Source organism: Haemaphysalis longicornis, unplaced genomic scaffold (genome assembly GCF_048455015.1).
Source record: "Haemaphysalis longicornis isolate Haplotype H1 unplaced genomic scaffold, Haemaphysalis longicornis Haplotype H1 scaffold_9, whole genome shotgun sequence".
NCBI classification, from domain to species: Eukaryota; Metazoa; Arthropoda; class Arachnida; order Ixodida; family Ixodidae; genus Haemaphysalis; species Haemaphysalis longicornis.
The window spans coordinates 32945745-32973721 of record NW_027526460.1 but is presented as its reverse complement, the minus strand read 5'-3'; the positions used below and the strand labels follow the sequence as shown (position 1 = coordinate 32973721).

At 47.8% G+C, this 27977-nt stretch overlaps 1 long non-coding RNA gene across 1 annotated transcript in view; it reads left to right on the top strand.

Annotated features, from left to right (window-relative positions):
- Window positions 1-1080: 1080 nt before the first annotated feature.
- The window catches only part of LOC144152439 (uncharacterized), a 50065-nt gene continuing 23168 nt past the window's right edge, over window positions 1081-27977 (top strand). Inside the window, exons 1-2 of the long non-coding RNA XR_013319167.1 lie at window positions 1081-1705; window positions 20184-20251. This is a non-coding gene — a long non-coding RNA (uncharacterized LOC144152439). The remainder of the gene's footprint in view (window positions 1706-20183; window positions 20252-27977) is intronic.

The window sequence follows — 27977 nt, the reverse complement described above, 5'->3', positions numbered from 1 at the left end:
GTCCTTACTACATAATTAGAGTAGAAAACTCTTCCAAGAAAATTAGTACATTTCTGATTACGCGTAATAAATACAATAATAGGAAGATCGAGAAACCTGTAATTGATTTCGGCTATTTACTTTGTTCTTGTTTTTTTCAGCCAACCCTTGGCATGCCTGAAGTTCTCTTTGTACCGAAATCGTCTTGGAGTGAAATGTCCTGGTGCCTCTGTCCGTGTGCAGATATGTCTTCTCACCGAAAGTCCGTGCAAAAAAAGCCCAGTAAGAACGTGTTATTCTAATCCTTACGCTCCGTAGATTTTGGATTGTGTTATATGTGATTGTTTTGCCTTATTTAACGGTTCGTTATCACAATTTTGATTTGCGAAATTGGTCGCAGTGCTGGTCGTTTTTACAGCGAAGATGTATATTGCTCGTTCGTGTGCATTTATTTTTGCCGTGGTCCGTTAGCAGAATTGTTCAGCGCAATACGCTTCGTGGTAAAGCGAAATCTCGCCGAATCTCGTCACATGAGAGTTGTTTTTTGTCGCCATCTGAAAACCATCGCAGTAGCCGCGATCAAATAGGCGTCCTCGGGATCAGCATCACAACGCATTAGCCCCTGAGCTACCCCAGCTGTGGGTTAACGACTAAACCTAACTAACAAGGCGCAGAAAAACGCGGGACTAAGATAAGAACTACACAGGACGAGCGCTCGTCCTGTGTAGTTCTTCTCTTTGTCCCGCGTTTTTCTGCGCTTTTATTTAGCATGTCTCCATACCAACTTGCCCACAAAGGTTCTATTAAAATACACCGTCATCTAAGAAACTCTTTAGTGCTGCTTGTCTACCGGAAACCATCATTGACGACGGCTTTCATTGGCATGCTTGGTTTTTTATGCCGTCGTCCTCCAGCACAGCATTGGACGTTTTATCAAAAGCGGGACTAGAGCCGTCCATTTGTTCTTCGTCCCGACGAGAAGACGGTTGCCGTGGTCGGCAAGCGTAATGACTTGCAATGCTCGCCATACTTTAAAGGTGCAAGCGTTCGCTGGCTGCCTGAGACAACGCCGGAGACATCATGACGTGGTGAAGTTGCGTTTCCTGCCCGGCGCCGCTGTTATCGCGCCGACCGCCGCGCAAAGACGCTTCTTCACGCTCGTCTAGACAGCCAGTTCCCTTCGCTCGCAGATGATGCTTCAGCTGCAGCGCCTTCCAAGCCGCACGGAGCACCCTCGCTCCCGTGCCGTTTTGCGTAGTTGCCTGGGTAGAAACGTCACATAAATTGTTGAGCAAACCTTCCTGAATTCGTGCGCGAGTTGTGCAGATATGTGTAGCCGTGACAGAGACGTGGTTGAGGCCGTTCCCTGTGAACCAACGACAACTCATATGCGATTGTGGCGCAGGGCAGTTTCCGTGGTATTCGCGACCCACTGCACTGCGGCGGAAACAACGTTCCTGCTGTTTGGAGCCTCCGAAAGGGACAACTGGTTGGGTTCACCATTTCCAAACCAGTTGTTGGTGTCCAAGTCGGCCTTTACTTTTCCTCGTTGGGGACTGCAGTGCGTGCAAGGAGCAGACTGAAGGTGACAAGAAACTTAGAGGGCGTGTTCTTGGGACTTGAGCGTTGGCTAATGACAGTGATGATGATACCAAGAGTTTCCAGTGGAAGTTGTGTGCCGCCGGTTGGCTCAAAGGATGGATCAGCACGGCAACGAAAATTACCGGTAAGCTTACTACATAAGCCGCCATTTCACCCACGAATAGAAACAGTTTATAAACCACTTGGGAAAATAATAATAGCAGCAGTAGCTGCGGGAAATATAAGGAAATAGCAAGGTTTTTCTGTCTGCCTTTTGCGCACCCTGTTGCGCTTCGTTTTTCGTGATTGCGTTTGTGATTCACCCTGACATATATTAGCATTTTGCAGTGTCAGAACATCGTACGTTTTTGTAACAGTAGTAGAGCGCTCTGTATTTTTTTGGGGATTCGAGTGCCAGATACTGGGGCCGAAAATGGCTCTCACAAACTCTCGTCAAAACTTCTGCATATACAGATACAGGCACGTAGCACCGCACAGAGGCCACCGTGAATTCTGCACTTTTCATGCTAAAGTTGTCTACAGCGCACGTTAGGGCATCAATAAAGGAGTGGCGATTTATCTAGCAGTTATCACCCTTGGATAAAACCAGCGCGAACTCAGACGAAGACGAAGGAAGTGAAACACAAGGACATCCGCTGATTTTATCCAAGAATGCCTTTCCAACAAGCCCAGCTTGCAACCCTCCCGCAATTATTACCCACTGCCTGCAGCATGCCGTGAGAACAATCTATCGGGTTGACACTGAGAAATGGTACAAAGAAAGACGGCCGTGATGAATGTACCCGTTCCTCCCTGCCATTTGTATTATCTGCAGTCTGACTAATCGGCTACAATAGCAGCGACTGGCGTATTTTCGCCTGCGCCGCTTGAGCTGTTCGTTCTTCTCGGCCTTGTTATCATGAAGTCAACTTAGATGTCTTCTTTCTATGGGCGCCCGTGCTTGACTCGTGAAACTCCAGGCTGTTGGTGTCTGGGACAGAGCGCCGGCACTTACGTAATATGAATGATACCAACCGAGCCAGTAATATGCGTGGCACCTTTCCTACGGCGCTTCTGCTGCTTGCCAGGCAAACATGAGCGCAATGTGCCTACACGGAACATATACAGGGTGTTGCGACGATAACTGGAACACTTTAAAAATTTTTCCTGAGCGATCCGCCGCTCTGTTCGCGCTCAAACTTCACACAAAGGTCGCATTTTGTGGTCTATTTTGTTTGACACCGGGAACAACAACGGCACTTACCTGTTTATTCTGAAAATAAATAAAAACGATTTTCGCCTATGGGAAAACGGCCGCTGATTTGGACGTGCGAGCCAGCGCAAGTTGATGTTGGAACGACGGAACCACCTGCAGAGTGAAACGCATGTTTGGGATTCACGTACGGAGCCAAATGGTGCAGCAGACGATCAGAAAATGCACCTAGAAATGAGCTAACAGACGATCCGAAAACCCGGTTTTCGGGCTCGCACGTCCAAATCGCCGCCATTTTCCCATAGGCGAAAATCGTTTTTATTTATTTTCAGAATAAACAGGTAACTACCGTTGTTGTTCCCGGTGTCAAACAAAATAGACCACAAAATGCGACCTTTGTGTGAAGTTTGAGCTTGAACAGAGCGGCGGATCGCTCAGGAAAAATTTTTAAAGTGTTCCAGTTATCGTCGCAACACACTGTATACCTCGGGAACTGCTCTCGACAACGCCGGTTACGCCGGGACATGGTGAACTTCGGCTTTTAGTGCAACGTCATTGCGATAGATGAAGTGCTGTATGAGCAGTGCGCAGACGCTTTGTCACTGTTGTGCAGACAACACACCGGACGCTTTGCGTGCCTTCGATTTAGAAGCTGCTCCTTTCTTAACAGCAGTGTGTGTGTGTGCGTGTGTTCGTGTGTGCGTGTCTGTCCGTCCGTCCGTCCGTCCGTCCGTGCGTCTGTCTGTCTGTCTGTCTGAGCGAGTAAGTGCGAGTGGTGAGGGTGAGTGGGGAGCGGGAGCGCGAGTAAGTGCTTGAGACAAAACGTTTTTCATGAGCGCGAGTGAGTTGCGTCCAGTTGTGTCGACGTATGCTCGCTTGTGACGCCGGAAGGATTGCGGGGATAGACGGCAATATAGGGAAAGTAATACGGTACAGCGAAGGCAAAGTGTGCCGCCCGGAATAAACGTTTGGAAGTTATACAAGGTGTCTTAACAGAAGAATATGCCAACTTTACAGAAACGGGAGGGACATAAGCGGAGATCGCTTCCTCCTGCCTCCCCTTTCCACTCAGTTGGGACGCTAGTGCTCCACGCAGTTCTTTACTGCCTTATAGTAGAAACCACTCGGAGACTAAACACGCTAGAATGCAACTTGAACGTATAAGCACACAAAACGCAAATACAAAAAAAAAAGGGGGGGGGGGCAGTAAAATAAAACGTCTGCGAAGAATTTCAGAGATCAATAATGTTCATGGTGGGGGAAGAAGGACGACATCGCGAGGTGTATAGGCGGCTCCGGAAGCGAGGGGCTTTCGGCCGTGGATCTGGTTTTCGTCTTTCCGCGGAATACTGGACGGCGCCTCGGTATCGAAAAACGCCTCCCGGGCCGCGTCTGAGCGCTGGCTGAGGAACGGCCGGGACGGGCTATTTTTATTTGTCTTCCGGGCACCGACAGGAAGGAGGGCTTCTTCGAGTGCAAAGCACGGACAGGATAAAACCGCGGCGTGTGTCGCCCTCGTCGAAACCGCATCCGTGGTTGCCTCACGAAGTGACGGAAAGAAGGGGCGGGAAATCCAGTTGCTGTTATGCGACCAGTGTAGTTCGTCCGCATGCCACAAATACCCGCGAAAATCTGTAATCAAAGGAACAAGTACTATAGCGTCCTCTACGGTCAAACAGTCGCTCGTTAATTTGTTAAACATCTTTGAACAGCGTAAATACGCAGATACTAGGGAAAAAATGAGTTTATTTACGCTGTTCTCTTAAGATGCCTGACAAATGCCAACTTGCCCAAATGTAGATTCTACTGCGAACAGTCGCGCGCTGAATTTTCTCTTTTGTTTGTTCTTTGTAGTTTATGTTCAATCTATAAATTTTGGAGTGCACACGAGGGTAACTAGACTAGTATCGGTTGTAAAGCCTGGAATAACACGATTTGCTTCGCTTGACAACTGTAGCGATACCAATATTCGATTGAGTGCTGCAGAGTGTTTTGCACTACCTGTAGAGAGAGCGCGTGCAACTATTTGTAGGGACGACGCAATAGACGCACGCAATTTTGTTCAGCGCCCAGCGCAAGACAGCCTCGCTCTAAAACTGCGCTTTCAAACATGTAACGGGAGCGCTGGCAGCAAAGACAATCGACCGCATCACCGAGTCCCAAAAGCCCCGAAGTTCATGGACGTTCCCCAACGGCATTCTTATCCGTGGCGTCAAGAGGGGGAGAAAAGAAGGCGGGTCTGTGACATCGCAGCGTGGTGCCATCGTAGGGCCTTGACCAATCTAAAGTAGAGAGATGGGACGGGGTGGCATGGGCCGCAGCGTAGTCGCCGCTTCCGTTATTACGTTCGTAATAACGGTCGACGGAGGCACAATCCCTTCGTCACCCCCGGCTGCCTGTCACCGTGTCGCCTGTCAGGGGGACATCCGTTCGATGTGGGCGACTCGGCGACGTCAAGGGGACAAGAGCAGGCCAGTCGATGGGCAGCCGCGGACATGCCAGGAGCGCTGCTTCAATGGCCCAACTTCGTCTTGGTACAACGATAGGCCGGAGCTTTCCGCGGCGTGTATTCGCGTCGATGTCTTTCTCTTACTCCGCGCAAACACGTACAGGTCAAAGTGCGTTTTCTTCTCCCAGACGCTCAGCCGGGTAACATTACCAGAGTACAAACTTTGCCAGTGTTTTCTTCAGCTTGAACAAAAAGAGAAACACGCCAAAGTACGCGCCAGCCTTTCCGTGTGCCTATATTCATCGAATTCTCCTAACAACGAAAAGAAGGCTGCTAAGGCTTAGTCTCTTCGTGATGTTTTCTTTTTCCGGAATGCATTTACTCACATGCTGTTCTTATTTGACTTTTGATGCGAGCATAACTGTGATACATTATTTTGAATCAGTACGCGGCCATACGACCGTACCTTATCGATATCAATGCTGACGTAAGGACGTGTATTATTACCCTCCGTTGTGGAAAGGCATTACGTTGGGACAAGGCGATTAATTTCTTGCTTTTCACGATTGGATCACCTCTGTAACTCTGGCCGTAATTATTTCCGGAGTGACAATGCAAGAGGTACTTGCCCCTAGACAGCACGTAGACATCATTGTTCTGGGAAGGAGGGGAACGCGAATAACATGAGATGCATTGCAATGCAATGAAAAACAGCGTGCGTGCGTGCGTGCGCGAAAAATAACAGGATCTCCTCGTGGGACCCAAACACACCCGCCCGAGGGGAGCACATTTTTACTCTGTTTTCTTTTCTTCTTTATTTAAAGACAAGAAATTGCAACTTGCACACAAAACCAAAAAGCAATGACGAGCTACTGGCGAAGACAACTGAGAAGGAAAAGGTTAAAAACACTGCGCCAACGAAAGCCTGCTTTTAATCATGGCGGTGCACACACAAAAAGAAAGAAACGCCTTTCGGAAGCAACGCGAAGCATGGGATCTTTACCTAACCGTTCCAGCGGCCTGCCTGTAACGACAGCAAAATTAGGAACAGTGAGGGCTTCAACCACTAGCAGTCAGGGTTGCAGGCTGAAGCGTTTGTAAACGCAAACAATTCAAATGACAGGTCGCAGAGTGGTCAACTGGATTACAGAATAGCCTTTGCGGGGGCAACTTCGCCTCTAAACTGAAAATCAAGAGGGCAACACGCGGCAAGAAAAGGGGAAGCGCAAAGGGGATTCGAAACAACGAAACACACCAAGGGTGCACGTTTCATTTCGGGAAGTGAGACTGCAAACGCGGCAAACACAGATAGCGCTCAAAACCTACACGCAGTTCTGCTTCGGGGCGGTATCCCTTCGGTGCGGTTTGTTCTCCCCTGCTTTTCATTCGCGAGATGCCGTTTGCTCTCTTCTAGTGTAAAGGTTTAACTTCGAGGTCGTTTCCTGCTTTTGTTTCAGTTTCACCTCCAATGCGTTCTTGCGTTTGACGAAGCTCCCATGTTCCGCGGCTCCACCTCTATTATTCGTTGCTTCACCATTCGAAGCAAGCTATGCAACTGATCCCGTCTCCTGTCTTTTTTTTTTTCTCTTCCCGAACCACATGGGGGCTGACGACTCCAACGTTGCAGAACAGTGAGCTTGCATTTTATTTTTTCGGTTGGCAAGTGTTAAGGTGGCTTCTCTGAGAAAAGTGAAGTGCTTGTACAATGGTTGCAAGGTTTGGCGGTTGTGGGCGGGGTTTTCCGGGCCTGCAAGTCGGTCAGACGCGCTTTACATGTCAAATGGGGGCGAGTTCGCTGAGAGCCGAGGGGAGGCGAAGCGTGCCTATGATAGAAAACGGTGACACGCAAATACACCGGTTTCCCAGAAATGGGGTCTGTAGCAGGGTCTCTGTAAATGGAGGATGCGCCGGTGGAAGAGAAATAAGAGGATGGTGATGATGATGAAGACGATGATGATGATGGTGAAGAACGGAAAGAGCAAGAGGAATAAGAGCGGATGTACGCATACAAATGTGGAACAAAACGAATACGCGCCCCCCTCCCCCCTCCCCGTCACTTTCACGTTTGGAATTAGGTGTTTGCAATCTGGGAGAAGGAAAGAAAGTTGGATTTACGAACGCATTTTCATTTAATATATGGCTTGAACGTGTTTTTGAGTCGGAGGTCAGCACTACCTCTAGAACTGCGCTGTGCAAATAAGAAAAAGAAGGAAAGAAAGCACAGAACGGGCAAAATTTATGCTAAGTTGGAACGTAAGGCGGCTACTTTTCTGATGGAGGCGAAAAGCAAAAACGCCAGTGTGTACGAGATTTCGGCGCACATTAAAGATCCCCAGGTGGTCAAAGTTAAACCGGAGCCCTCCACTACGGCGCACCTCATCTCCTGCATTGCGTCGGCGTGTTAAACCCTTCAATCAATCAATCAATCAATCAATCAATCAATCAATCAATCAATCAATCAATCAATCAATCAATCAATCAATCAATCAATCAATCAATCAATCAATCAATCAATCAATCAATCAATCAATCAATCAATCAAGTTTGAAAGTAAGGGTAGGCACAGCTGAGCGTTATAGGTATGATATTTTCGTTTATAGTCATAAGGAGAAATGAAAAGAAATTCTGGGAACGTGTCACTTTCCCATTCGAGATGCGGCACACAAAATGACGCGCAGTTATAGGCCATGCCTCAGCATTCACGCTCATGTTTCCTCCAGCAATTACAACGGCAACGTGCATGCAATTCTCAGCGTGTACATGGGTACTGTTGGCGAGAGGAATGAACTACACGAAAGCAGACATCTTCTCAACTATTGGGTGCGTGCAGAAAAGTGCTTGCTGGTCTCCGATATTTCTGCAGTGACCGCAGGGCTTTATGTCTGTAGGCCAGCAAAGCGAGATACTAAAACAGTTGCCACTGCATTGAGTTCAACTGCACCATGTTATACCAAGCTTTCCGCCCTACAGAGGGCAGTGTATCGCAATAGGTCGTTTATTACCCCAGAGGTAGTGTATAAGAATAATGCCCAAAAAACGTAACTTAAATGTCCTTACATGACAGGGCACCAGGGAAAAAATAACAGAAAGCTTTGTTTTACTACCATTTTGCGACACACAGGATAAAAGTCGCGCAGGAAAATAAAAATGCCTGGGGGGAAAAGGGAGGTGGGAAAAGTGGTTTCACCACACGACAACCGTCAACAAGTTAATATTTATATACTGTAACATCCTTCTGATAAATATAGTCTTAACCAATACAAAAGGCGAAAAATATAGGCCAAGTGAACAAGGAAACAAACGATGAATATTCAGAAAGAAATAATAAAAACGGGAGGCGAATTAAGAGAAAAAGGACCGTGCTACCATCGTGTCCGAGTGAAGTGCGCTCAATTCGATGCCACCACGTGCGTATTAAAATTGCAACCTATAAGTCTACCCTAAAGGGAGAACGCCTAACTACACTAGGAAGAACATTCTAGGGAGGGAATGAACATTTTCTCATAACGACAGAGAAGAAAGCATGCAACAAGGGAAGGGAGGATGACACCCATACCGAGTCTGCAAGTTACACCGATAAATGACGGTTGTCCTTGCATAGTTGTCTTATTGTTCGCGCTAAGCAACACAGAAAGCACGTAGGGAACATAGCCGCCTTAAACCACCGAGATTCGAGTGTGCGCTCACTTTTCGAAGCACGTGCGTGGGCGATCCAGATGCGCAAGCATTGAACAAATACGCTCCTACTTACGTTGAACAGCGCGCGCAGCATTCACTCACTTTAATTTGGCTCTGGCAGGATAAAAGAAAAGCTGGTTTTATTCCCCACGTGTTCTTTCACGATATCCGCGGAAGCTCTTTCCCCGAAAGAACCGCTTTAGTTCAGCGATCGCATTATTGCTCCCGCGCCAATTGACAGCCGGACGTCGTGTACGAGACGGGAATTCGCACCGGTTCACAACAAGGCCCACGAAAAGAGTTTTACTGCAAACGGTGCTGTAATACGGACGCCGTTAGGTTCGGAAGACTGCGCGCACAAAGGGACGTCAAGGAGCCGGTATACACGCTTCCACAGGTCTTGTTCTCTTTGTTATTTGGAGCTTTGGTTATTCCGGTTATTTCTTCGATGATACAAAGGGCGCTTGCACGTCTGCGAAGAAAACTACGAGGGGTTTGTCACGCTCCCTGAATGCTAAGGCGGCCGGAACGAAACGGGGACAAGGAATTTCTTGCAACAATTGAGACGTGCCGCTACGCCTCTTGGCATCAAAGCAGTGTGGAGAAGCGGCGTTCTCAAAAGCGAGGGCTGCCGCCACGCATGTAAAGTGGTTGTGGCCCTGGAGGAAACCAGTCGTGCAAGCATCCGTTTTGACGAATCCGAGAACAAACTAGCACTAGACGAGACCAAACCTTATCTTGAGGGCTTCGGGTAAAGCTTTGCTGACATACGCAGACAGGGGGGCGGGAAGGCGGGATGTTTGAAACGCGGAGACGTGTACAAACGACAGTAATGTCTTAAGCACATCGAAAATTGGCCGCCAAACTGGGTTTTAATCAGTACTGCAGAGAAAAATTGCCTTCTCTTCCGACTGACAATGGTGCTTTGTTTATACTACCTTAGTGTGTAGTTATTAGATGCAAGCTGCTCCAGTTTGAAATAAAAGAGAACAGAAATACCAATCTAACGAAATCCTTATGGCATGCTACGACAGTGAACTGGATAAATCAGCCACCCAAGTTGTAACCCCTCGGAAAACGCAACAACAATTCATTTTATGACTTCATTCGGCGGAAGAAACGAATTGGGGCAACAACCCTAGCGGCTGCTTTTACTGTCGCTTAGAGGCTGAATCCGCAAACAATTCGTTCAGGTTGCATGATTGAATAAAGCATTGAAGCTCATATTAGTAATCAAATAAGGAAGAAAGACAGAAGAAACAGCCTACGGACGGAGCAAGTTATTAGGTGTTTCGCAAGAAAAGAACCCAACAGCAAACACTGAAGCGACGAGCGGAGTCCCAAGCAACACACGGGTGTCCCCAAAGCAGACTGTAGTACGCGCTGTTGCGTTCCATTGACTTTTTTCGCAGCCATGAAAGGCACATTCCGCCTAAAATTGTTTCCGGCTCATTGTCTAAGAGGTCGCCGAGCAACGCCGGAGCGCGCACTCTGTGTACAAGAAATGCCCAGTGGCCACTGGGGGAACCGGACAACGAAGGGAGCAGAGCAACGCGGCCGGTTTGTTCCGCCTTGTTTATGTGTCTGAGTTGCTTCGCTTCTCCAGTGCAAGCGCCGTGTGCTCCGCTGAAGCCCGCAGCGATCGATTAATTTAGAGTCCCGGGCTGTTGCCGTGGGAACCTGTACGAAAGGGTCGTCAGCAGCGAAGCAAAGACGCGTAGGACTGACGTATACCGGCGAGCATCGCATAGAAAGGGTGGCAAGAATAGGGTACAGTGCGACAGACGCAGCGTCTCTACGAGGATTAAATTAACGAGAAAGCCGAAACATTCGCTAATAGCCAGTCGTGGTATCCAAGTAAGAGGAATGCGTTAAGGACATAACCATGAGCCATGGCGATGAGGCCCAAAAGCCAGCGAACATGGAAAATTGCCGAAGCGTACGGGATCATAAAAAGCTAATACACGTGCGTGAGCCACCCTTCAACATCACTAAAAGATGCGCAGGTATCCTTCGTGGGCAACTAGTGTGCATAAGGGTTTGTGTCAGATAAGTTTTGGCGACTTTTGCGTGATTTTTTTTTCAATAGAGGGTGAGGAAAACCGGTTGACAAATGCTTTTATTTACTTTAATCCTAGCCTAAACAACTCGTGATTTTGCTAATAAAATTGCAGTTCCTAAACAACGCCTCTGTCGTCCGCACTCTTCTTGTCCCGTACTTTCCCTTGCGCTAGCCGTCATAGACACCACCATAAACTTCCGGAATCGGCGGTTGATGTCAAAACAAGCCAACAATCAAGGGTATAATTTCTCGCTTACCGCGCGTCGTGAATACGGACTAAATATGTACACGACTGTGATGGTTGACTGTTACTCCGCTGACAGTTATGATTGTTGTCGTATTGCAGATAAAGGCATTTTTTTTTATTTCATCAGTTCACTGTTTGTTTTTTGAAGCATACGATAAAGCTCAGCGATCCGCAGATAGGCACGTGTTGATTTCAGGGAATATGCATGATTACGCAAACAGTAAAACAGTAAAAGTAGGTATAACCGTTATGTATGTATACAGCGTGCCAATGGTACGCCCGCCTGGTGACCTACAACATATTTTGATTGCATTATAAAAAACAAGAACAGGCGTCTTCTAATATAGCTTTGAGCTTTGCCACTGAAGTAACTTATCGTCTTCCTGTTTGCCCAAGTATTGGTAGGCAGGAGCAAGCTCGTTTACTTTCGCAACCTCCAATTGACGTTGTCCGTAATCTTATATTTCAGCTCAATCATCGCTGGGAAGTAGCGTTACTACAAATAAAAACCCTACAAAATCAGCAAGTTTCTTGAAAATAACGGAAAAGAAGCCAGTGCGACGTGTTGCAGTTCTTTGTGGACCCGGCAAAACATGTGGACCCGGCAAAAAAGAAATAATAGCCACGAAGTGGAGCGGAGAAAAGCGAGCAGAGAGGGGAATAATCCAATAAGCTGCACTTGAAATGCGTCGGGTAGATGATCGAGCCAACGAACATTTAGGGGTACGATCGGCTTCGGAAAAAGGCGGCGGCGTATACGGTTTCCCGGAATAAAGCCTGCTGGAACGCTGTGCATGCACGCTTGCTTTGTGGCGAGATACTTTTACGGTCAACGCCAGTTCCAGAAAGCCGCACGGCAGAATAAAGCCCTACTGCTAAAAGCAAAAAAAAAAAAAAAACAAGGAAAAACACTTTCTGCCATGGATGCAGTTAGTCGAACTGTATTAAAATGCATGCCGCGTTATCAATACATTATTTACTCACAAAGATGAACGATGCAATAACAGTTTAGATGGCGTACAAATACACGGAGGAATAGGACAGCCTTGGAGAGAGAGGAAAAAGGCTTAAATGAGTCGTTAACCTGTGATAGAAAGAAAAACTTAGGAGAGGCCATACCACTCGTTTGTTGATACCGGAAACGCCATGTTAAGACGCCTCCCTTCTTTCATCAATTCTGCTCCTACCCACCACCTCATCCGCTTTTATACGTTTCTCCTGACACGTGCGCCATCTTCTCCGATCAACCATTAGATGTGGAGTAAACCGAGCCGTGACGTAAGATTCTGGAGGGCCGGCCTTATTGCCACCGTTGCTACGACGCTGCTGCTACTGGCCTCAGATGGACATCGAAATTCGCGCCACTTCTTGCAATGTGACGGGTGCTAGGTGTTTCTTCTAGCAATATCTTTCCTTTATGCGTTCACGTGATCACAAGGGATCCTGCAATATTCAACAGTTGCTTGTTCGTCGGTCTTTACCGCGGCCGGTGACGCCACGAAGCCGTACGTTTCATTTACCAGAGGCAACAGTCACTCACCAAGCAGGTCAGATTAAATCGGCTGTTCACGCAACTTCATTCACCTCGGGCGGCTTCACTTACAGTGGCAAACCACATTTGAAACGTTTGGATGTTTTCATTTTACTGTTAGACGGTAACAAATCTAACAGAAAATATACATTCAAGAACCGTGTCGCCCTCCTTTCAGTCCTTATACCGGCAGAGGCCTCCTCAGGGCAAAGGAAACAATTTCTTCTCTGGCACACGGAGCGATTGTTTTGGTTTGTTTCAAAGTGCGATTGGTGAGTATAGGACGGGCTTCAATTTAGTAATTTCTACCGCTCACTTTCTACCTTCCATAGTCCCCGTATTGCGTCTTCAGCCCAATGCTCCAGATGCCAAACCAAGTGGGCTACTGCGCGAATTCGGCGAATGATGAAGCCAAACATATTTCCGTGAACCATGCAATGGATTTGGTTATGTTTTTTGCTTTTACCGCCCGGCTTCCCCGGGCTGTGTTATCTGTGTCCCGAGTGAAGCGCATGTTCCATTCTTTCTTTCTTATGCCGCACGGATTAACTCATTTGATGGGGAGAATGTTTCGCCCTATCACCACTAGCTAGAATTGTCTTCTTTTATCTACAGTGCTCTCGATGTAAGTCGACGGTTCGAAAAACACCCGCGCCCAAAAATAAACTCCCGCAGAGCAGACGCCGCGGCATTCGATTCGCCGACACCCGCGTGCGCGCGCCACTTTCTTGACTGCTGCTTCGCCGCCTCTGTATTCTTTGAGCTGTTAGGGGAGCACAAGTTCGCTCCAATAAACCTATTTTTTAAATGCAGAGCATTTCTTAGCCTCGCCTGTTCCTGCGTCGGACGGTGTCAACAGTTTCGCGTCCGCAGCAAGTGCGCCTCTCCTTCCCTCCTCTCTCTCAACAGCAGCTGGCGCGCGCATGCGTCGTAGTCAGCCCGTTCGCTCCGTCGCGGTCTCGGCGTAGCAGGTGCGTGATAGCAGCGCGGTGGGGCGTGGAAGGGCGCGCGCTGTTTGCTCATGCGCGCTCTCCCCCCCGTACTGCTCTCCCTCTACTGCGCGCGCTGCAAATATAAAGCGGCTAGCGGTCGCTCGTGCTTCAGTCACTGCGTTGCTCCTTCCTTCCTTGGTTGACGCTCGCTCCACCCTAACGCGACTTTACTCTCCTCTCTCTACCCCAAACCAACACCAACGCAACTACGACCCAACTACCCACCCTAACGCGACTTTACGCGGCGTTAACGACCCCCAATGCTCTGCATTTACTCGTGTTCCCCTCGCGGGAAGGGGCGGGATTTTTTTGAAGATAACTGCGTCGTCTTTGGCTACGTGAAATCACCGTTTGACTAAAATATGCATGTACACAGAAATAACACGCAAGGCGAGAATGGCGTTTTGCATTGCGCAATGTCCCATCCCAGATGCCCTTTTTCACTCGAATAGAATCCTCGGCCACGTCATTCGCCGAATCCGCACACTAGGCCACTTGATTGACCATTGTGGAGCACTGTGGTGAAGACGCCATGCGGGGACTTCTTAGAATGTAGTAACTCCTGCATTCCTCCCTCCTCCTCCCCCACACACATATATTTTAAGAAAAAAAAGAAGACTGAATTCACTCCAGCAATGCTTTGGCGCGCTTAAACTGACAAAAACAACGGCACCGGGGTACACGTCTAACAAACTTAATTCACAAATAAAGTAATTTGCCATGTAAAGTAAATGGATAGGATGTAAGGTACAATATATTTTTTAATCATCCTCAAATCTGGGCACTGCCTAGCGGCTGCTATGTTGATGAGTAAGCTATAGCAAAACATTGAAAGTGTGGTAATGCAAGGTTTCCTTGAAAAAAGAACACCACTTATACAGCACATCTACAAACACTGTTCTAAGGCAATCAAAATAAGAGGCCCTCTTGAAGAAATTGTTTGTGAAGGTTCCGGTGACGCCTAAAATGCCCCGACGTCTCATCAAATAATCACGGACACTCTCAGAAGCGTCTGCGCTACAGACATTTATATCCACAGTACGACGGTACTAAACAACGATTGTATTGGCAGAGCTACCGAACATTAAAAAGGTGTGGTTGATGCCTCTTTCATAGGAATCGGCAAAACGCGAAAGTGAAGTGTGCCTGCACAGAAGCATTTATTGTGCATCCATATAAACTTGCACATGGCTATTTACAGTCAAACCCGGCTATAACAAACCCGGATAGAGCGAATTATGCTATATATCGAACAAAAAAAATTCAGTTGCGGAAATGCATGGGAAACATATTCCTTATAACGAAGTTCACATCCGATATATCGAACTCCACGCCCCTAGAACGGCTGCCGAAATGCATGGTCTCGGAGCGGCGATTGAGATGTGGATTGGCCGCGACCACGGAGCAAGAGCCGCGACTGGGACATTGCGCCTTGCACGGAGCGGCGCGACGGCCGACACTTTCTATAACTATTTCCGACGCGTGGGACTTACGACGGAACCCCCCCCAGCCAGCGAGTCCGGACCAAGACAGCAGCATCGGTGAACTGTCGGAAGAGCTCGCCAACGTTGCCGATGATGTCGCGAGTGCAAGCCGTCCGATGATTATATGAAGCGCTTTCGGCAGTCGATGTGCTCCGCCAATGCTTCCTTGATTTTGGAGAACGCAGACTCGTACTGCTCCATACAATGTTTCGTGTAGGGAATGCTATGCTAGTTGTAGCCGCCAAAACGAAAGTGAAAGCAAAAATCACTGCTTTTTTTGCAAAGTAGGCAGTTAAAGCGGAAAGAAGCTTTATTAATTGCAATAAATGGGTTATTTTGGGTATGGTTAATGGCTACTTTACTGTGTTCGTTTCTGCATGCGGGGATGGTTGAGTTGAGGAGGGGGGGGGGGGGGGGCTACCGCGCAATGCGAACTCGTAACAATGAGCTCGTATAGGCGGGTTCGGCTATATCGAACTATTGGATATATCGAACAAATCGCGGTGCATATTGCAGTTCGCTGTAAAGGGGTTTGACTGTATATTACGTCGCTATGGCATCGTGTGACGCATCAACGTTAGACACTGGATTGCACGCGCCGGAACATTGCGTATATCCGACTGAAACCACAGCCCCTTGAAAACCGTGCGAACGAAACGGAACCGAAACCGAAAGCAGTACGTGGCGGAGGATGCCTCAATTCACCCGCGTCCCACGTACACGAAGACGCTACAATCGAGGAGCCAACTGTCGGCGTTCATTAGTGCCATGGTGAACTATTTAGCTTCACTTCTCCTACACGGCAGCGTCTCCTAGACGCCATCTGAATGAAGAAAGTAGTAGGAAAGATATAAGGCGCGTTCGTAGACGTACTTGCGCTTGAATTCGTAGCGCAGTGGACAGAGCGCTGTGTACCTCCCGTTGCGGCGAGAGAGTTCGTGGCTAGAATCCGGGCGCCGCCGCGTAAATTGAACTTTTTCGGCGACATCGTTTCCGTGTCGGATATTACGCCGGTCAGATCTTGGTGTAGCCGGGGATAAAACACTTTCATGATGAAATGTATGAGACAGTTGTCTGCGTATAAACTAGAACAGTGGCTTTCAGCGCACCAATAATCCGGAGTAAGGCAACTGGGTGAAAATTCAAAGCGTCAGCACATTCTTCCACCAAAGTTTAGAGGGCGGATGTTAAGAAGCGGCGAGCCGTGAGGGCTTCTCGAGTTGCTAAAATTCGATAGCTCGTTTTTTTCTCGAGACACATCGCGGTGATTGTTTGTAATGTTGTCGTTCGGGCAGATGGATTAGCAGGATGCGCCTGCGAGTCGATTTCCACCTGGAGCAATCAGCAGTCACCAGCTTCACAAATTTTTGCAGCACAATATAATTTTTCCTTCAACATAACCGAAGGCCGCGAAAAAAATGAAAAAACATTGAAACAAAACGAGCGCGTCTTTTGCACACAGTCTAAAACAAGAAAACGCATACAGCCACGATCAGTTCACTTCAGTTTTTTTTTTTATTACGATGAGGAGGACATTTCACTTTTTTTTTTTTCATACCCGAACGAGAGGAGGAGAAAAGCGAAAGGAAAGGCCGAGAGGTTATCCAGGCTTAGAGCCCGGATTGCTACTCGGCACTGGGGAAGGGGTGTTCAGGGGATAAAAGAGATGGCAGGCGAAAAAGGGGGGATAGGAGCGGGGTCGCGCACACACTTTAGTCCCTTCGAGGGCACTAGTGTCTCTCAGCTAAACCTGTGTCCTTTATAAAACGCAGAAGGGCTTTTGTTGCCTTCTGCGAAGTCGATTGTAGGGGTCTTTGTCCTAGAATAGTCTCTAGCTTGAACTGTTGATTGTCCAATCTTCTGAGCTCGGCTGCCAAAACGCGTCTTTCCGATGAATACTCGGGGCAACAACAAAGCACATGGTCGATTGTCTCTTCAACCTCGCAGGCGTCGCAGTGAGCACTACTGGCCATCCCGATGAGGAAGGAGTAGGCTTTCGTAAAGGCCACTCCCAACCACAGCCTACAAAGTGAAGTAGACTGTGATCGAGTCAGCCCACACGGAAGACGACGCTGGAGTAGAGGGTCCTGGTTGTGGAGGCGCGGGTGCACAAAGTCCGGTGTATTCCATTGAGTGATGGAGGTCCTCCGCGCGAACTGACGAAGCAGCCTAGCGGCATCAGTCCTTGCAAGCGGAAGCAAGATAGTCCTTTCACTGTCATGGCCTGTCCGGGCAGCTGCATCAGCCAAGACATTGCCAGTGATTCCACAGTGACTTGGCAGCCACTGAAATACAATATTATGGCCCTTTAAGACAGCCTGGTGAAATAATTCCGGAATTTCTGTCACTAGTTGGTTCAAAGGACCGTAGCGCAGGGCTGCTGGGAAGCTTTGCAGGGCGCCTTTGGAGTCGGTGAAAATGGACCATTTTTGGGGAGAAGCTTCCATGATGTATTGAAGAGCTTCACGGATGGCTGCAAGTTCAGTAGCCGTCGAGCTCGTCACATGGGCGACACGGAATCGAATATTGGTTGATTCTGATGGTATAACCACCGCACCTGCCGAACTCGAGGACGTCACAGAACCGTCTGTGTATACATGCTTCCGGTCATTGTGTTGTTCGTACAGTAACTGCATAGAAAACTGTCTGAGAGCCAGTGGTGGTAAGTCGGCCTTTTTTCCAATGCCCGGAACATGCAGACGAATGTCCGGTGTTTCCAGGCACCACAACGGGGAGGACGGTGTGACCGCAGGCGTGTAGTCTGACGGTACCTCAGCCCTGTGCGCTGCGACAATGGCTGCAAAGGAAGAGCGTGGTCGACTCTGAGGAAGCTGCGCAAGGTGGTGACTTGGTAGCCTCGTGAGGAGCCTGATGTGTAGGCGTAGCGTCTCAGTGGTCACATAAGTTGCTGTAGGATAGTCTTGGGCAATGTATAATGTGCCCACTGTTGAAGCACATCGCGGCAAACCAAGACACGTGCGGAGAGCCTGCGCTTGGATGCTTTGGATCACCCGAAGGTTAGAGGAGCATGTACCGGATATCGCTGGCAAGCTGTAGCGCAAAACTCCCAAGAAGAGTGCCTGGTACAGTTGCAGCATTCCTCTGACCGATGTGCCCCACGTCTTTCCAGCGAGAAATTTGAAAATGTGGGCGATGGCGGTGAGTTTCTTCTTTAAGAAAGACACATGTGCGCTCCATGACAGGTCCCTGTCGATGATCACGCCAAGAAATTTGTGATTTCTGGAGTAAGGTATCGACTTTCCATTGATGGTTATGGGATATCGGGACATGGGTTTGCGGGTAAACATAAGGGTCGAATGGACTTTAGGGAAGGAGCACTCCGTCCGTCAAAGGTAATATTGCACGGGCAGACAGGTTTTTGGCCTTTAATCAGCGTTTAGTTCTGAGACTAAGACACTTTTTATGCTCCTGCAAACTTATCGGTATCCAGGAGGAAAATTTAGCAGCTGACTAGGCCGCTAGATTAGGCGCACTCTTGGGGTCTTGCGATATTTTTCGAGTTCAGCAGGCCGACATTTGCACGCACAAAACTTTAACGTCGACGTCGTTCATTCACGGTCGCTTAACGCACTGTTCGACCAAACAAAATGTAGCGCAGAAGAACACAGCATCAGGCAAAACAAAACGACACAACGCAACGCAATACGGACCACATCAGTTCTCGCTCGTTATTGTAAATGCATGAGCGCGCGTCTTCGAGAGATATTTCCGTCCGCCGAAGAGGTCCCTCTCACACGGAACATAGCCCGCTGATGCACAAAGTGTTCAGGCCGCGTCGGGTCGCGTAAGACCTCATCTCTTAGTCGTAAACGTGCGCGTTGAAGCGCTAATTACATCTGCCTCGAGGGCAGACACCTTATGCATACATAGTGACGGGCGCGCGCACTCGGAGCTATAAGTGCGCTTATATATCGGATCAAAGACGCGTCTAGAGAGCGTGTAACAGATGAACCCGCGTGTATACGTCGCGCCAACGTTATTGCGCGCAGCGCTGTTTGTCCAGGCGGCGGTAATTAGGTGACTTCGCAGAACGCTCACGATAGCACCGCGCGCACGACGGGGCCCCGAGTGTATTTAACGAGGGGATTTGCTCGCTAAGTCCTCGAGGAACTTCATTTCGAAGGGCAGGCGTGGTCAACGTCTCCTTGTATCGGGAAAAAGTCCCCGCGAGCGGGCTCGCGCCACACATGAATCGCGTATATGTCGCCGAGCTTTGAGAAATTCCAAAACTTAAGGGGGTATGCCTTAGCGCACCCTCTCATCGGAGCTACCGTTTGTGCCGTGGGTTTAAGATGCCGTTTGAGCATCAAAGTGGTTGTTGAGATAGCGGCAAGAACTGGCAGGACAGTCGCCATCTTACAAATGTACAAAGACAACCCAAGAAAAATACAAAGGTCGCCGCAAGGCGAAACACCAGCGCCTGACAAATGACACGCACGTAGCCTTAAGAAAGCGACACACAAAAATAACAACACATAAATATAGCTGCAAAAGAACATTTCGTTAAAAAATAGGCAATATTAATGGTTTATTAATGGAATACTTTTTTGTTGGGATACGCACACTATTTCTAGAAAGCAGCCTGCTTCGCATATTGCCGTTCGTTTTCACGCAGGTTATGACGGTAAATGTACGTGCTGTTGCTCTGTTCAATGCGGCTTCGCGCTTGTGAAGAGCTAAAGAATGGAGAGACGGATTCCAGGAGGGGTTTACCGTGTAAAATGATTTCGTGGAGGGTGTAAGTGCTGATACCTTTTGGGAAAGAAGAATACATGAAGGTCGGCGGCAAGACCACGTACAAAACTGGATCAAAAGTGGCGTCAGAGGCAGCGGCGCGCAAGTGAAGACGGGCCCCCGTTCTTGATAATGAGCAGATGATTTCGTTCAGGCTTTTCCCTTTGACGTAAAATCAAGTTCATAACCTCTCGCGCACTTTTCCCTTGCAGATAAATCACAGCACTATCAACACTGCAGTCGCAAGATTGGGAAATGTATGCGCACCGATGTTGCAATGGTATGTTGCTGCTGCTCCAACGTGCAGATCTTGAGGCTGAGCGTCGTACTGCATTCGATATAAAACATCAACTGTGCCATACCTTTTTTGCGACTGTATAGAAGCATTCAGGCTGGAAGATTGCTCACAGCGAAACTGCGAAGGCCCAGACCCTGAATGTGCATCTTTGCTGTATGCATCATTTGCTTAACAGGACCAACACCTAGAGAGTTCAAAGATTTGACAAGTGTTATCCACAGGAGTGGTTCGGTGGCTCAGCCGCTTGAAACAATGGTGTTTAATTATAGCCGAGGCCGCGCTTTTTTTTTTTTTTTGGTAGAGACAAAGAACAAAAAAATGCCTATGTGTCGATAGTGCGACGTCCTTGAAACATTCCCTGGCGGTTAAAAGTTTTCTGCCGTTCTGAACTATATACCGCACCTAAAGCACTGACATAGATTCCGCGCATCAGACGCGGCAATATTTATTTACAGCCATGTTTTCGCGGTAAAACAAACAAACAAACAAACAAACAAAAAAACCCAGGCCCACAACTTGGTTTTAAATTGCTCCGAGCACAGTTCATGCACGAGTAGTTTGCGCTCTCTTTTTCACAGCCTTTATCCATGGAATAGGCACAAAACCAAAAGGTGAAATTTTCTCAGGATATTCCTTCCTTTGACTGATTTTTCATACAACCAAACTTGTCATCACGGCGCATAACGCCTGGTATGATCGTTAGATTATCACGACGCGTTGAGCGGATAAGATTGTACTGGCCCTTTCTCGTCTTAGGTTGACGTCAGAAGTTTGTTATAAACCGCCCTAGTATGCCACCGCAATACAGCTAACAAGGTCACACTTCGTGTTTTCTAGCTACAAAATTACACGAGTAATGCAACATATTTTTGAGGCATGTGATAAAGAGCAACCTTGCCTTCGATTTCTGAAAGTTTGAAAAGTGAAAGTTGGAAAAAAAATCTAATACGACCTTTTTGCATATTCGTTTTCGCTTTAGAGCAAAATTTTTTACTTATCTGCAATGCGGTGCACTTTTACAGTTTAACCATCCCTGCAACTTAAACTGAAATTGGCGTGAAGCATAAAAAAGGGTGACAAACGCTATAAAATTGAACTCCCTAGATTATTTAGCTGCCGAAAAATATGACCGGACATTTCGAAAATTATTGTAAATATCATGTTTGTTTGGAATTTTTTGGAAATGCTTCCTTCTTGAAATGAAAAATACATGCATTAACTCATTTAAAAGTATATAAAGTTTCAAAAGAAAAAAATCCGGCGATAGCTGGAATGGCTTTCGTTTTACGAAGGTAGAAGTTTCCAATTTCTCGCTGTTATTTCAAAGCGTCTGTGATTCGAGCCGGCTTTGAAATTTCTTTTGTAGAAAGGAAAAGTTTTTCCCTGCCAGTTAACTTTAGATATCTTATTTCCTGTGCAAAAGAAGCTATATATAAATTTTTCGTCCCAGTGTTGACTGACCACAGTGGTTTTATTCCTCGTTAAAACAGACTAAACTTGTCCCTAGGACGACATAAGGGCTAGGCAGGAAAGTGGCTGGTGAATAGCCACTACTTAGGCTGTTTTCCCTCATATCTGGCCTAATTGTTTAAAGTTTTTTTTTTTTAAATCGCACCACTCTTATTGGTAAAAAGCTGTATTTTAAATTGTTGTTTTTATTTTGTTTTTACCGTAGCTTTACGCTACTCAACATTTTTCCTTGTTGGGCTGATAACTTAACTGATCAAACCGGTTCGCGAACCGGTTCAAAGTTACCGAACAGGTTCGCAAACCGGCTCGTTACGGGACTTAGTCGATTCGGAACTTAACCGGAACGAAATGAATTAACCCGAACGCAAAGCGTAACTGAACCGCTATTTTTTTCAGCTCGACATATATAAGTAACACCTTGAAGCCCCTTCAGCGTTCGTACATTGAAGCTGCCGGGTTTTCACCGTAATGCTTGATGAACAAAGCAAAATAGGTTAGTCCGTTCAAACGCGTCTGTCATTGCTTCTCTGCAGCGTGCGCATGGCCCAGTGCTCAGCGCGAGAACACCGAAGGCAAGGTTGCCGGCAAACGTAGGGCCCCGTTTGGGAACAACTTGAAGCTACCTTGCCCGATTTGTTTGTTCACGCTCAACATCATTTTTAAATGTTCGCGGAGGATGCGCAAGTTAACCTTTTGACCGCAGACACACCCCCAGCGACACACCCCTGGAAGCACATTGCGGGATTCGCCGGGTCCGCTTTCGGCGCTGCGCACAAGGCCTCGTTTTCAGTCGTTCTGCTCTTATGCGCGGCGGCTGCTGCCGCGGTAGCGGCCGATCAGCTGATGGGCAGCCGCCACCCCCGCAGCCTCCCGCGCATGCGCCGCTCGTTCGTATCGGGCTACGTGACTCGTCTTGCACATGGCGAAGAGGAACAGTGCGTTCGCCATGAATGAATGCCGCATTCGCCGCGTTCGCCGGGCCTCCTCCTGTGAGCGTTGCACGGTACCGAACGGCTTTGAGCCGTGGTCGGCAATAAAGCTACATCAAAGGTTAACCAAGCGAAACCAAGACTCTACCAGACTAAACGAAGTTTTTTCTTAGCATATCCAGGGTTAGCAGAGCTAAGCCACCGCCGTTTTTTTCTTCTGCCAGAACAGGTTCAATTTCGGCTCCCTCCAACATAGGACGTCTAATCATGAGTAGCAGTTCAATTCCTTCAGACTCCCGACATCAAGGAAGCCCACTAGACGACGGTATTACGAGAACCCGCACTTAAGGCATTGCAGAAACAAGTTTATTGGGGTCGGCGGGAATAAACACAAAAAATTAAGCCAATAAGCCCTCGGCCAATAAAAACGGACAGAAATAAACAAACTATTGAGGCTGGAGAAAAAGATGGAGAGCTCCCGGGAATAAACTTGGTCGTTGGAGCAAAAAGAAGCGCGACTTCCGATTGCAGCTCTGTATAGAGGTCCCGATTGAGACCCAATTGCCAACTTATACGCCCCGCTTGCCGATCCGTGAAAAAGAATGTTTGCCGGGCGAAAAGACGTGGCATCGTAAACTGGGGACAAAAAAGGAAAGAAAAAATAAGACCTAGGGCTGTGGCTTTGTGTCAATAAGAGTTGGTAGCTCGGCCCCGTCTTTCCTCTCTGAGTGAATGGCTCCAGAGATAGCTTTGCCGCGGTACACAAACGGGAAAAGAGTGGTTCATTTGACAGGAGCGATTTAGAAGCTTCGCGTTTGATTACTGTCGTATACGCCGCCAAGTAGAGCTGCTAATTTAGAGCGGCGAGCGATTTTTATACATGTATTAAGGTCACTAAACATCGTTTTCTTTCAAGCAACAGTTACAATAAAATAAAAATTTGGTTCATCGTAAAGGCCGCAAGGTGAAAGTTACAATTGTGGGATTTTTATTGCTAACGGGGGCAGTTCAACAAGGACAAAATAATAATAAAGAAAACAACAATAATGGGGGCACCTAAGCCACCTGCTCGCAATGCCTTTATGACGTCATAGGGACCAGTTTTTTTGGTTTGCGGATGCCGACAAAAGTTACCGCCAATAAAAATGACTGCGCAATTGTATTAAAGCCCTGACTCCGTTAAACCGCACCACTTGACTTCTAGCGTGGAGTGTGAACACAAATTACGGTGATCTTGTAGCCTCCGAAATGACGTCAGCACTCACGATGCATGGAGGTAAATTTTGCGATATTTTTGTTTCCGAGAAAAAGTTCCCCTCTAAAAAGCGTCACTAACCTCCTAAAAATAAACGGCTTTGTGTAGTTGCGTCAAGCGACCAATGACATGTGCCCCAATCTTCCCGGGAAACTTCCCCCCTCCCCACCTAATCAGAGCATCGAAAGCTCAAGCTGCTTGTTAGCTCAACAGCGGAAACCCAATTCGGAAGCCCGGAAACTGGCGCACCCTAGCACCCAGTCGCTCGGACTTGCACACAGCACGGACACAGGCTTGCCGGTTCTTAATACTGCACGGAACAGCCACGGTGAAGCCGAAATTCCCGAGGGGAGAGAAAGACGGAGGCGGTCACGAAAAGACCACGCAAGACGGGTGGTTCTTGAATCGCGTGTGAAGCTAAATATATTTTCTTCACCGGCGCCAACGGGCGGCACGCCCACTTGTTCGCTCATCGCACGGCACATGCTCGTCGATAAGAAAACTTAAAGATCACGAACCAGGCCGTAGTTCCTTTGTGCGCCAATGAAATGTAGTACCTAACTGAACTAACTGAATACTCGGGGGGAGCTCTTAGAGCCTAGCGGTGGAAAGGAACCACATCCACCAAATAAACCTCCCTGCCCCCCCCCCCCCCTTCAAAAAAAAAAAAAGAAAACAAGATTAAATTCGGCTACCTTCGCAATTGAGATGCGAAGACTAAAGAAACAGCGGAGCTGTTGTTTTTCATTTAGCTTTAACTCGTCTTTCCTTAGGTCTGCACCTTTTTAAAAAGAAAGATACCGTAATCACCCGATTCTAACGCGCACCTTTTTTCCGGAAAAATAGGTCGAAAAATCGCATGCGCGTTAGAATCGGATACGAAACTGAACTTTTTTTTCGGTTTTTTTTGCCAGGAAAATCGGGTGCGCGTTAGAATCGGGGGCGCGTTAGAATCGGGTAATTACGGTAGTTGAAAAGCGAAGCTTTCTTTATGCACACTGCGTTAACTCAAAATCCGCAATCCACCTTCATAAAGTCTCAAATTAAAACTGCCAAAGTCCGGAGCCAAAGTCCTGGACTTAGCCCAAGTCGACAGCCAACGTACGCGCTGCGAACCCTAAGCAAATGCTAAGCGCCCGAATGCTGTGATAACGCAAACGGGTAGACGCCGGTTGCATAACGCGAGGGACGTAGGTTCGATTCGAACCACGAGAAATGTTTTTGTAGCGTCGGCTACACTGGCCGAAGTTGAGCAGTTTCGCATGGCTCCTGGATAGCCGTGCTGTGCATGCGCGAGGAGCAGTGACGTCACACGACGCACAGAACGTTGCTCGCTGCCCGGCGTCTCTCACACACTCCACGCGCGCAGCGTCTTCGCCGACCTAGGTTCCGCACGCTGCGGCCCGGTCCACTTGATGGTTATGCGGGGGGGAGACGGCCGATGGCTCGCGCGTCGCAGCAACACCGGCGTGCGCCTGTGGAACCAGCTTAGCTCTGGGGCGATTGGTGACGCTGCGCCGGAGCCTCTTGATAAATACACATGTGTCACACAATGCGTATATCGTTTTGGTGTCATTGAAGCAGCAGTAAGCATGATAATCAAGCTAATCCTAGGCAACCAGGAAAGCTAAGAATAATCAGTTGCACCTTAGCTCACGCTACGTATATCCTGGAATACCCGAGCTAAGCCACTGCTAATATTTGCCTTGCGGCGCGCACTTTCAGCACTTGCTCGCTGGATCCTTTCCTTTTTGCTACTTTCCCTCACAGTTGTGGGTCTAACGTTTTTCCCCTTTCCACTTGGCCGAGCAAAATTGCCTGTTAACAATACGCAAACACATAAGAAGACATGAACAGCTCCGCTGTTCGGAAAGCACCATACTTGAAGCAATGCATGGTGAACAGCGAAATACGCAGTACAAGGCAACGAGGGATATGCAATGATTGTACAGTCATAAACAAATTTTTTTACCTTTTCATTCTTTTGACGTCCTGTGGCAAAATAGCACAATAATAAAAAAGAAGCGCCATCACTAAAACATGAACCATAACACACAAATTGCTTAATTTATTTCCATGCAAGTCAAATTGACGCGTGGCCTAATTACAGAAACAACGTTGGGGAGAGTAAATTTCCAAATATACCAAAAGCGTGCGATCACTTCACTTACGCGTGCAGTATTTTTCGATTTTGAGGGTCTTCGTTCATATTTTCGCGTTCCCATTTCATTTGTCCATAACTCTACATTTGCGAAGTATTAAAGTAAAACGTTTGCGTGCAGTTGCTCCTCCAGCAGAAATGAAAGAAAACTATATTTATGTGCAGACAACAATGAAACGAGTTGAGTCCCAGTTGTCGGGGAATTCCAATGTACAAGCTCCGCAAAGTTAGGTCTTTTTGTCCGTTAATTTTGAACCGATAGACATCAAGATTAGAGATAAACCTTGTAGGACTTGAGAAGCTATCTTTACGATGTAAAGCACAGTGGTAGATTAAAAAAAACACAATCATTTCAGCAAAAAGCCCGCGAGTGTATGACTGGAAAGTGTCAGATATTCCCAACCGCGGTGAAGCAGACATTGTTTTACTGATTGGGGACATGACGGTAGGGTTGTGATTTGGCAGCGGGCACTAAGTTAACAGTACTGCCGAGTTGTAAAGGTCCAACAAGCCGGCACTTCGCGTTCTTGATTCCAAGTAAAACAAGCATAGCAGGATTCGTCGCCCTTACGACTCTCTGAGGTGTTTTCGACGAGAAAGTAACAGTAGCAATGAGGGCGGCAGCCAGAAAATCGCAAGTTAACGAGCAGCTTATGCTGTGGGGTCGTTTGGTGGCTTTAGAATCAAGGGTGCACAGAACGTTTCCGCCCTTGCGGACTCCACACTGGAACACTCCGGTTCTTTTGCGCGCACAAGCGCAAAGCGAATGGACGGAAAAATTGCCACTTGCATCGAAAGAACTGTAACGACGAGGCATTCACACACAGCTGAGCCTTCGTGCATTAGGATTTGCTGCGTATCACACGAGCATCTCACGAGGGCCAGCAAGATTTTAGAACGATATGTGCAAGCGACAGAACGGAATCTGAATGCGAAAACCGGGTGCGATAAGTCACGACAGTGTCGGCCGCTGTAATAACTGCATTGTTTGACAACGACACCGCTGTTTTTTTTTTTTTTGCACGTATTGAGGAGAAAAAAAAAATCTCAGCGATCTTCAATTTACCGTTTGTCTCGGCGGACTTGGCAGTGCAAGCACAAAGACTAGCATCAACACCTAAAGCAAGGTTTTTGGCGATGGATTTTAAGACGCAGCCATTCCGCGAGGACGGGAAAGAAGCATTGCTTACTAGAAAAAAGGGGTAAGGTTTTACAAATTTAAACTTAGCTACCACGAATGAACGAAAAGCGAAAGGCTTCTCGATAACTTTGTAATCTGGCCTCTGTTGGCTAAGGTGTTTCAGCAGCCAACTTCGCCTTTGCTTGAGGCTTCGCAGCGTGCCGTCTGGCTATATACTCGATGATTGGATTCAGCCTCTCACTTGCGCTGAAGCGCGCGCGCTGACGGACCAGACAGCGAGCCATACATTGCGGGACTTAGCAACCAGGCGCCGGCGAAACGGCTGTTAATTTCCCGCCTATCTTGGTACCGCCTATCTGCAGAGGATCACGTGGCATGACGTCAAACCTGACACACTTGCGCTCCGGCGGCTCCAAGGTCATTTCGACGCAATGAAAGACCTTGCGAGGCATGGTGTACTTGAGCTTTTGCTCCAAAGAAAACCTCTATATATGTGCTAGTGCTCATGTGCAAGCGCCGCGCAAATCCATTTGCACCAAGCCACACACACAAGCGCCCCCTTGCACGCGTATGTGAGCTGGTTGACGCATTTTCTTATGTACGGTTAAAGGGGACTCACCTGATCACATTCCTATGGCACTCGCAAATTCAAGACTCACTGGCTTAAAAAGCATCGTGTACGGATACAAAAAGTTTTACACATACATGAAAATGTTCCTAACGGCCTAGTTTTCTTCGTTTAAAAAGAAATA